The sequence below is a fragment of the Asterias amurensis genome, chromosome 8, assembly GCF_032118995.1.
Source record: "Asterias amurensis chromosome 8, ASM3211899v1".
In the NCBI taxonomy this organism is placed as follows: Eukaryota; Metazoa; Echinodermata; class Asteroidea; order Forcipulatida; family Asteriidae; genus Asterias; species Asterias amurensis.
This window is the reverse complement of record NC_092655.1, coordinates 8234391-8246225: the sequence shown is the minus strand read 5'-3', so window position 1 is coordinate 8246225 and position 11835 is coordinate 8234391. Positions and strand designations below refer to the sequence as shown.

At 37.0% G+C, this 11835-nt stretch overlaps 1 protein-coding gene across 3 annotated transcripts in view; it reads left to right on the top strand.

The window, feature by feature from the left end:
• The first annotated feature begins 2587 nt into the window (after positions 1-2587).
• Positions 2588-11835, top strand: part of LOC139941078 (protein FAM178B-like) — a 162284-nt gene continuing 153036 nt past the window's right edge. Inside the window, exon 1 of one of the 3 annotated variants that reach the window (XM_071937502.1) lies at positions 2588-2898. The gene's annotated coding sequence lies outside the window, so the exon portion shown is untranslated. The remainder of the gene's footprint in view (positions 2899-11835) is intronic. The other 2 variants (XM_071937500.1, XM_071937501.1) reach the window with 2 other exon arrangements.

Genomic DNA, 11835 nt, shown 5'->3' with positions numbered 1-11835 from the left:
GAGAATTTTAAAATTATGATAAAATCAGTAATGCTACATGAATGCTTTGTTTAGGTAATGACAGTCTTTGATTGGTCTAATTTGAATTATACCGTATTGATAAACCGATTTACATATCGACCCGTGGCGTTGATGAAATCTTAAACTGTACGCACAGCGGTGTAATACACGCGCACAGTATGCTGCAAAGGGACTCGTGGTGTGTAATTTTCAGAAATCTGAAATAAATATAAAGGAGCTTTATAAAATAATAATAAAATCAGTAAGGCTACATGAATGCTTTGTTTAGGTAATGACGACTTTGATTGGTCTAATTTGAATGATAACGTATTGATAAACTGTTTTACAAATCGACCCGTGGCGTTGATGAAATTGTAAACTGTACGCACAGCAGCGATGTACACAGATAAACTAGGCTGCAAAGGGACTCGCGTGGTCTTTAATTTTCCAAAATCTGAAATAAATATAATGGAGCTTTATTAAATTGTGATAAAATCAGCAGTGCTACATGAATGATTTGTTTAGGTACTGACTGTCTTTGATTGGTTTCGTTTGAATGATAACGTGTTGATAAACTGTTTTACAAATCGACCCGTGGCGTTGATGAAATCTTAAACTGTACGCACAGCAGTGTAGTACACATACAAAGTATGCTGCAAAGGGACTCGTGGTCTCTAATTTTCAAAAATCTGAAATAAATATAATGGAGCTTTATTAAATTGTGATAAAATCAGCAGTGCTACATGAATGATTTGTTTAGGTACTGACTGTCTTTGATTGGCTTCGTTTGAATGATAACGTGTTGATAAACTGTTTTACAAATCGACCCGTGGCGTTGATGAAATCTTAAACTGTGCGCACAGCAGTGTAGTACACATACAAAGTATGCTGCAAAGGGACTCGTGGTGTGTAATTTTCAAAAATCTGAAATAAATATAACGGAGCTTTATAAATTTATGATAAAATCAGTAATGCTACATGAATCCTTTGTTTAGGGAATGGCAGTCTTTGATTGGCTTCATTTGAATTATACCATATAGATAAACCGTTTTACAAATCGACCCGTGGCGTTGATGAAATTGTAAACTGTACGCACAGCAGTGTAGTACACACGCACAGTATGCTGCAAATGGACTCGTGGAATGTAATTTTCATAAATCTGAAACAAATATAATGGAGAATTTTAAAATTATGATAAAATCAGTAATGCTACATGAATCCTTTGTTTAGGGAATGGCAGTCTTTGATTGGTTTAATTTGAATTATACCATATAGATAAACCGTTTTACAAATCGACCCGTGGCGTTGATGAAATTGTAAACTGTACGCACAGCAGTGTAGTACACACGCACAGTATGCTGCAAATGGACTCGTGGAATGTAATTTTCATAAATCTGAAACAAATATAATGGAGAATTTTAAAATTATGATAAAATCAGTAATGCTACATGAATGCTTTGTTTAGGTAATGACAGTCTTTGATTGGTCTAATTTGAATTATACCGTATTGATAAACCGATTTACATATCGACCCGTGGCGTTGATGACATCTTAAACTGTGCGCACAGCAGTGCAGTACACGCGCACAGTATGCTGCAAAGGGACTCGTGGTGTGTAATTTTCAAAAACCTGAAACAAATATAATGGAGCTTTATAAAATTAGGATAAAATCAGTAATGCTACATGAATGCTTTGTTTAGGTAGTGACAGTCTTGGACTGGCTTCGTTTGAATACGTGTTGATAAACTGTTTTACAAATCGACCCGTGGCGTTGATGAAATCTTAAACTGTGCGCACAGCAGTGTAATACACGCGCACAGTATGCTGCAAAGGGACTCGTGGTGTGTAATTTTCAGAAATCTGAAATAAATATAACGGAGCTTTATAAAATAATAATAAAATCAGTAAGGCTACATGAATGCTTTGTTTAGGTAATGACAGTCTTTGATTGGTCTAATTTGAATGATAACGTATTGATAAACCGTTTTACAAATCGACCCGTGGCGTTGATGAAATCTTAAACTGTGCGCACAGCGGTGAACGTTGTTTACACACGCACAGTAGCCTATGCTGCAAAGGGACTCGCGTGGTCTTTAATTTTTAAAAATCTCAAATAAATACAATGGAGCTTTATCAAACTATGATAAAATGAATTCTTAAACTGTACGCACGGCAAAGTGACTTGCCACAGTATATGAAGCAATTTAGGGGGACTCTCGGTCTTAATTATTAAAATCAGCAGAACTAGATGAATCTCTTGTGTACTGAAAGGGAATGGACCAGTCTTTGATTGGCCTTAACTTAATTGATAACGTACGTTTGTGTTGAGAAGTTTTGCAACGTGGAGAGTGATACGTATGTACCCCTGCAGTGGGTCTCATCCACTCGCAACACGAGAAATGCTGCACGGACTTGGTCAAGTCTAAAAGCGTTCTTAACAGTGTGGTTATTTCGGATCCTTTTCACGTGTAACGATCGACTCCTGGCGTTTGGAAACTAAGGCCGTGTCCAAAACGGCGACTTCGGCTACAGCTACGGCTAGATCGCGCGCGTCTGCTATTCTTTAACACTGGTAGACGCGCTGATCTAGACGTAGCTGTAGACGAAGTCGTCGTTTCGGACACGGCCTAACATCTACCGTCTACCCGGCTCGAGAGTAGTCTGGTCCCCTGACCAAAGATGCCTCACATCCTCAATTCGACAGAGCCTAGTCGGAGATTTTTGGGTCTGGGAACCAGACTAGCTCGAGAGGAGGTTCAAAAGCGCAAGCCCACGTGATGACAACAATCGCCGGCCGTGAACAACAACCCGACGAATTTCCCGTCTGTTTTGTTACTGTTGATAGTGGTATTGTTGGCATTGTCATTGTTAACACAGGATTTGTTTATCTCGTCCAAGGTGAGGTTTATAATATCACGGAGGAAGAGATTATGCAAATGGGATTCCCCATCCAATCCACTCCGTAGAATCTAATATCAAAATATTTGGCTTAAATTATTACAATTACGTGTCACTGTAGGGTATGGCGTGTCAAACGTTGCATTATTCGATAATGTACAATATAATGTGCGATGTTTCTCATATATGCGATAATTGTCACATATGTGCTTGCCCTATATTCATTTGATGTATGCAATAAATGTAACATATATGCAATAAATGTAATATATATGCAATAAATGTAATATATATGCAATAAATTGTAATAAAATTATATGTGCGATAAATTGTAATATGTGCGATAAATTGTAATAATATGTGCGATAAATTGTAATATATGTGCGATAAATTGTAATATATGTGCGATAAATTGTAATATATGTGCGATAAATTGTAATATATGTGCGATAAATTGTAATATATGTGCGATAAATTGTATTGTAATATATGTGCGATAAATTGTAATAATGTGCGATAAAATGTAATATATGTGCAATAATTTGCAATATATGTGCGATAATTTGCAATATATATGCGATAATTTTTAATATATGTTTGATAATTTTGTAGTATATTATATGCGATCATTTGTATGCGATGTTTTGTGTCGATATACATATGCGATAATTTAATATACATGTGCGATGTTCGTTCTTATATATGGCCGTGTCCGAATTGGTGGCTACGGATGCGGCTACGACCGTTGCCAGGGGTGTTGCTAAGGGCGTCCTATACTTCAATGCATGATGACGCGGCGATCCGGCCGTATCCGTGGCCGTAGCCGCCAATTCGGATCCGGCCTTAGTGCGAAAACGGAATTGTGGGATATAGTATGGCTTCCTGTCCACTTGATCCCCGTATCCGTAATGTTTTGGATCGGGCCAGACTATACTGTGGACGGTATAGTATGGTTCCTATGGTTCAATGAGATGGGCGTAGGGTTTAACTGATGGTCAGGGTACGAGACTCGAGCCACGTATTTCCGAAATAGCCAGCCGCGTATTATTGGAAAATAGAACACATATAAACAGTACAGGGTGGTGACAAAAGTTGCGTTTTGCTCGTGAAGATCTGTTTTATTCGAATGAATTCTGAAATACATGTATTAGCATAACTTAGAAATTGTTAATTGATAATGTGTCAATTTCATAGCTTTACATGATTGAAAATATCAGACAGACCAGTAGCAGTAGGCTATCTTTGGGTGAAATGTTATCCCAAGATTTTCTAGTTTGCAAATTACAGTGCCAAAATTCCGCCTGCAATTAATATCCAACGGTCTTTTGAAGACGCCTCCGTTTGCAACGCTTAGCCTCCAGAGTACGTCTCCAGCTAATGGCCGTAAGTTCACTGTCTGAACATGATAAGAGCCTACATGTTCAAGAAAGATATTGTTTTCTCTTAACAACCAAGTAGAACGTGGAATTTACAATTTGCTCAGTGCTTCGGTTTTTTTAACTCTGTATTTATAATTGAATTAGGTTGATGGTTTTAGCAAACTGATTCAACGTAATATTTTGGCAGAAGTTAAGATTATATGTACATGTATATTGGCATAGTTTTGGTTATTATTTCATATGCTTTTTACCCGGTCTCTACGGCCATCTAATAGATTGCCGCAGAGACCGGGTAACAGTCCGCGAGACAACCCGATGAAGTACACCGGCACTAGAACCGGGTGTGTTAAGAGAGAGCATTTAGAGTGGCAACCCATGTTGACCGGGCAGTCTGGCAAACCTTTTCTTGGCCCCTTATACTGAAGGGTACCCGAAGCAAGATTTGTCAATGAGAGAAACCTCCAGGATATAGAGGAAAGTTAATATAACTGGCGGAACATTGATATAATTGTATCTACATTGAATTGCGCATTTAACTTAGTGTTAAACGTTGAAAGAGTTGAACACTCAAGCGAAGGAAAAATTAATTTGAATATTACTTTCAGTGAGTAATTTTAACAGCTGATTTGAGGTTAGGATTGAAGTCAAAACGATACCAAAAAGTAAAGTGTATGGACAAATAGTATTTCATGCAAGCCAGTGTTTAAAGTCACCTGGAAGTGGTATTTTTTCAAAATAAAGCCTTTGTCACTAATATATGTGTTTTGATGAGTTGAATATGAATAAACAGTTAACTAAGGTTTAAAAAAATCAGTTCTTATGTTATTTACAAATTTAAGAGTAGACCCCGACCCGAGAGGGCGCTGTTCGTGATGTCAATCGAGGCAGACTTTGCCTGTAATGCGTAGAGTAAACACAACTGCAAAGTACATGTACGGACCAAGTCGTGAGTTTGTACGTTTAAAAAAAAAAAATAATTGTTTTTTTCCGGCAATGCCGACACTTTTTGAAAGATACCAACTCACGACTTGGACGTACATGTACTTTGCACTTGTGTTTACTATACGCATTGCAGGCAAAGTCTGCCTCGATTGACGTCACAAAAGGGGTAGGCGGATTCGGCCCCCGAAACAACTTTATATATTTTTTAAACATATAAATCGTGACAAACAATTACTAAAAACATTGTTTTATTGTTCGTAAGCATATACACTTAGTTTGAAAGAAAAACAATTCTATTTCCAGGTGACTTTAAATTGTAGAACAGTTAAAGTTAGTAAATTACCGAGCTATATCTGAAACACTCATGATTGATTATCTTTAATTGTTGTCAATAAAATTTAAAAGTTGTTGTGCTATAAAAATTCAACTGTGTCTTGTTTGCAAAATCATTTTTCAAATTTTTGGAATCTTAGTCACCAAATTTATAGTTATGTCAGCCGCGAGCAAAAGGTGGTGACACCCTTCGTTAAGACAAACATTTTCTTTTTATTGCGGAATCAATAATAGTTGACCAATTTAGCCAGCTCAAAATTTGATACATCCAGTCTATCTTCCTTCAAGATTCTGGAACAAGAAAGCAACTTTTTGTTTTAACGAAGGGTTCAAATTCTTTTCAAATTGTGTTTAAGTCCACCGTCTATGTAATTGGGCGGAATGTACATTGACAATGGCGTCAGAATAACTGTGGTTAATTAACCACTAGTTAGTGAACCAAATTTAGCCAGCTCCAAAATTTGTTACGCCCACTATATTAGTCTTGAAAGTTCTAGATTACAAATTAAATGTTTTGTTTTAACGAAGGGTATAAATTCTTTTCAAGTTATGGTTTTGTATTTAACAGTGATGATTTTTTGACATATTAAAAAATGCAAAAAATACAAAATAAAAAATTTTGCCTTTTTGTTTGCGGGTCATTTTTTGACGTTTTGTTAATGTTTTTCACTTTTTATAAATTATTTTTTAATCATGTAAAGCTATGAAATTGACATATTATCAATTATAAATTATGCTAATATTGCAGAATTCGTTCATGTAAAACAGATCTTCACCTTCAGATTTGAGCAAAATGCAACATTTTGTCACCTCCCTGTACTGTATGTGTTCTATTATCCCAATACGCGGCTGGCTATTTCGGAAATACGCTGCTCGAGTCTCGTACCCTGACCATCAGTATAAACCCTACGCCAATCTCATTGAACCATAGGAACCATACTATACCGTCCACAGTATAGTCTGGCCCTCATTACGGATACGGGGATCAAGTGGACAGGAAGCCATACTATATCCCACAATTCCGTTTTCGCACATATATAAGAACGAACATCGCACATGTATATTAAATTATTGCATATGTATACCGTCACAAAACATCGCATACAAATAATCGCATATAATATACTACAAAATTATCAAACATATATTACAATTTATTGCATATATTTTACATTTATTGCATATACATGTATATTACATTTATTGCATATATATTACAATTTATCGCACATATATTACAATTTATCGCACATATATTACAATTTATCGCACATATATTACAATTTATCGCACATATATTACAATTTATCGCACATAGATTACAATTTATCGCACATATATTACAATTTATCGCACATATATTACAATTTATTGCATATATATTACATTTATTGCATATATATTACATTTATTGCATATATATTACATTTATTGCATACATCAAATGAATATCGCACATATGTGACAATTATCGCATATATATGAGAAACATCGCACATATATTGTACATTATCGAATAATGCAACGTTTGACACGCCATAGTCGGGACACTTCGTCGTACCTTTGCGGCAAAGTTTGCCACTTCGTATCTACTCCTAGAACTATTTCGGTTTCGTCCGGCTATCGTCTCCCGAAACCGAAACAGGAGACGATAGCCGGACCAAACCGAAACGGGAGACGATAGCCGGACGAAACCGAAATAGTTCTAGGAGTACTTCGTATCGTACCTTTTCAAGGTACGAAGTGACTGTGGACACTTCGTACCTTGGACACTTCGTACCTTCTTCCAAGACACTTCGTACCTTCTCACGAGTCACTTCGTACCTTTCCAATGAGACACTTCCTACTACCTTCGTACTAATTCGGGATTTCTGCATCGTTTATGATTATTTTTAGTTGCGATAACGTAACCCTCCTGGCAGGAGGGTTACGTTATCGCAACTAGATTATTTTGTGCTTTGTAATCGGATGATTATGAAATAAAAGCAAATCACACCAATTATTACTATATTTTTGTTGGGACCAAAGAGCCATTTTGACGATTGCGTGATTGTTTGACTTTTAAATATTTGTAAAAAATATTGGCGGAAGATGTTGTCCTTGGTGGTAATTAACTTTATACAAAATATTAATTTCACATTAAAAATGGCATTCACAAAATTTTGTACTCAAACAAAAATTACAATTCATTAAGTATTATTAACTTTTATCTCAACGAACATTAAATTATTGAGGAATACACATTTGAATGAAGGTACGAAGTGACTTGGCTGATGGTCACTTTGCACCCCGACCACGGTACGAAGTGATCAATTTGGTTACAGTAAGTGTATCGAAGGTACGAAGTGTCCAGGGTACGAAGTCGCAAAGGTACGAAGTGTCCGACATCCAAATTTAAAAACAAACAATCTGCAACAATCTGCATCAACGAAACTTACTTACCGATCTAATGCTTTTGTAATCTGACTTGTGACTGAAGTTGTAATTGTTGATAGCCCTACGCCTGGATTTGTTCAAACAAACATCACACGTTTAACGTTTTGGGTAAAAATCAAAATCAAGACTTGCTCGGTTTTGCACGGCGCGCACACACGATCTCAATTAAATTAGTCGGGTTGCTTCAGTTGTAGGGCCTACTTTAGCCCTGGCGGCCTTACACTTTCGTATTGTACTACAGTGACGCCCTGGATAGCAGGGTCCATTTCTGGGCCGTAAAATTTTCAAAGCTTCATAACGTAAATCTTACCCGCAAGAAAGCACCAATTTTAACAGATTCACATTCCATGGCAGCATATATTTTGAACATTTAAATTGACTGAGCGCCTGACAGCAGCCACTCAAATCAGCTCTGTGTTTGTTTGCTAATTTCTTAGTTTGGTTCAATTTGGTTCTTATTTTTATACAACTGGATTTGTTACTACACCTGGAATCTACAGGACCTTTTCTGTGTATCCTTGAGTCATCTGAATTGTGAAAATATAGTGTTTTTCTGTTGGAAATTTTCACTGTCTCAGTTGAGAATTCTTGTGGGCAATTCCAAGCAAACATGGACATGACACCAAAAAATAAAATTTGTGTCACAACTTTATTTCCACGTAAAAGTTATAGCTAACATATATATAAGGAAACAGACATTAACTTTTTTTACACACTCTGTACCATTTTGTACAAATTCAGCTCATGTTTGCACAAGCTGTGAGCGGACCCTAAAAAGTGAGCACATTAAGGTGATTTCTTCAAAGTTAAATATTTTCCCCCACAAAGGTTCTTCCAGCAAAACTTTAGTAGTTGTGATTAGCAGCAGGTACAACTATTTAAAATCCAGAATGAATTTTAATTTGTGTTTCTCATTTAAGCAATATGTGAGTGTACTTGTGGGAGCTTCAACAGGGTGTAATGCCACTCATAGCAATTCAAAATATGCTTCTACCCTTATTACCAAGTCTGAAATGAGTAAAGAAATCAACACTCTAGTTGGTGTAATTTAATAACGAGTCATCAAAAAGTGTAATGCGACTAACCGGTAATGCGACTGACCATGCAATGTAATGCGACTGACCAAATTTTTTTTCAAGAGGAGGACACTAAGAGGTCAGCAAAGCTGGATATCTTGGTTTTGACTTACTAGAGGACAATATTACATGAATTAAGAGATCTGGGGCTCTGCAGATGCCACTCATGCCCTACCCACAATGCATTTTTCCAAAGCACATGCTGAAAACTATAACATGTGTTTTACATGTTCCACTCCAATCTGTAACTTCTAGTTTCATCATTTGTACAGTCTTAATGTTAACATATGAAACAAAATACAGAAAAGCATAATTTCAGAGAATTTTGAGTAGAAAAGTGAAGTAATGGAACTAATTTACTCCACAAATTGTGGACATATATGTACATGTTGTACCACTGCCTAGGCTGAAAAAGCAGAATGATGTTAAAATACAAGGAATTCAAGAAGAGCACAGAAAAATCTCCCAAAAGAGCAAACAAAAGCAAAAAGCTGATGTGCTCTTGCCACCATTTTCCTTTAGAAAGCAGAAACATGATAACTACAAAATGCTGCCTTACAAACCAGGGTAGCGATGCAAGGGTAGCAATGCATGGTCAGTGGTGTGTGGTGTAACATGCAGTGAAATGTATCCAGGTAAAGTCGAGGAGATGGGTGATCAAGAAGGTTATTTGTTTGTTTTAGACACTTTTTCGACACAAAAGAAATTGTTTGTTGCATTGAGGAACCTGTGATAACCAACACGGCCATTTTAAATTCACAGACCACTTTTAAACAATAACCTTTGATTTTTCAGGGACAACATTTTATGTTAAATGCACAACTCTGCTTGCATTCTGCCAAAGACACATCTAGGGTTCATCCAGCTTCGTAAATATCTGAAATGCCCTATTTCTTACTATGAGAACTCCCCAGCCACTTTTCATTTGGAAATTGTGATTTTTGGTGACATTGCTGTAAATCCCGGCCCTGAAGGTGTCAATAACTCAAACTCAGCAGAAGCTAGTCCAAACTCTGCAAATTCCTACTCACGAAACAAGCTTCTCAGTCTCCGTTATGCCCCATCCACACGTGCTACAACTCTGCTGCCTTCCTGTATATTATCATTACAGAACCTTGGCCTTTTTGTTAATCCCAGCACTATTTACCGATCTATCGTGGTAAAAAAGCTGGTCGCCGTAGAACTGTTCATAAACCCCCTGTACCCGAAGTTACACTCCCATCTGTTCCACTGCCAGTGACTCCAGCCAAATCTCAACTCAGCCTTTGTGTTATAAACACACAGTTCATCTGTAACAAGTATGACGATTTTGCTGATTTTGTTCTGCAAAAAGATCTGGAAACATGGCTGAGACCAGACGACAACTTAACATGTCGTCAGTGTACCCCTGCTGGCTACTACTTTCATCACATCCCAAGACCTCACTTCAAATTTGCTCATTTTGGTTTATGGGGTAATCGTTGCTCAACAAGCTCAAACTTTAAATTTCAGCTCCATCCGATAAATGGTTTTCGCGTTACGGCATGCTCTTTCTTGTTGATTTTGGTCAAAATGCGCCTGACCTCTGACATTCAAACGACCATAAATCGGTAACCTTTGCGTCAAATTGGTTGAAATTGGTTTCTTTGGAAAGGAAATTGGGTAAGCTTTTGAAATATGTCTTTATTTTTTTTGTAGGAACATGTTTAGGTATGATAACCTTTTGACCTCTACTTTGACCTTGAATTTGACCTTGTGGATCATGTGACCCGGCAATGAACTTCGGTGAAAAATTACCCTTATATGTTTTCTCAACAATAGAAAAATTTTAGATATATAATATTTTTGGCTTGCTTTCAAGCTCCACTCAAAGTTGTCCTACTTCACTTTTCCTGTGCAAAGTACATGTACATTAGATACATGTCCATACGTATGTATCATGATTTTGCTTGGGGACCATTAGCCTGAACGTCTGACATCATTCTTCGAGGCTCTTGAATAACCAGAGACCGGCCAAAAAACGGCGTGTGGTTTGACCTTTGACCTCTCATAGAGACACACGCAAATTCTACATCTACATTGGCTACCAATACGGGCTAGAATTGATTTTAAAGTTTTGGTTCTGACTTATCGATGTATACATGGTATTGCCACTGTTTATCTTCAAAGCTTAGTTCAGGAGTACAAAACAACCAGGAATCTGCGATCTTCAACTAAATCCCTTCTGACTCCCCAGTTATCAAAACCAAGTCGTACGGTTCCCGCTCTTTCCAATATGCAGCAGTTCAGTTATGGAACAGTCTTCCAGAGGTTGTTAAACAGGCTGAGACATCAGAACAATTCAAAACCCGGTTAAAAACATATCTGTTTACTTTGTACAATAATTGTTGATTTCATTTTACAGCGCATAGGGACCTCACGGTGATATGCGCTATATAAGAATGGTTTTATTATTATAAATATTATTCATTGTTTAAGAACTGGTATAGCGATTTTTGATAATATAAAAATATCGCCCAAGTTTACAGGGAATGAGGTGCATGCTGGTCTAGCTAACGATCAAGTGTGATTGCTAGCTAGATAACATTGTCACTGTAGGTCCCTATGTCGTATAACTTGCCTTTGATAAGTCAGTTTTTTTTTGTCACAAAGCAAACGTGCATGCAAAACTATTTTGTCCACTCACAATGTTTCATGTACACTCAAAATCATTTTGAGCCTATGAAATGATTTAGAAAATTTAGATTGGCTCCTTCAGGCAGTGTTCTACCACGACTTTTTAGGAGGGCGGT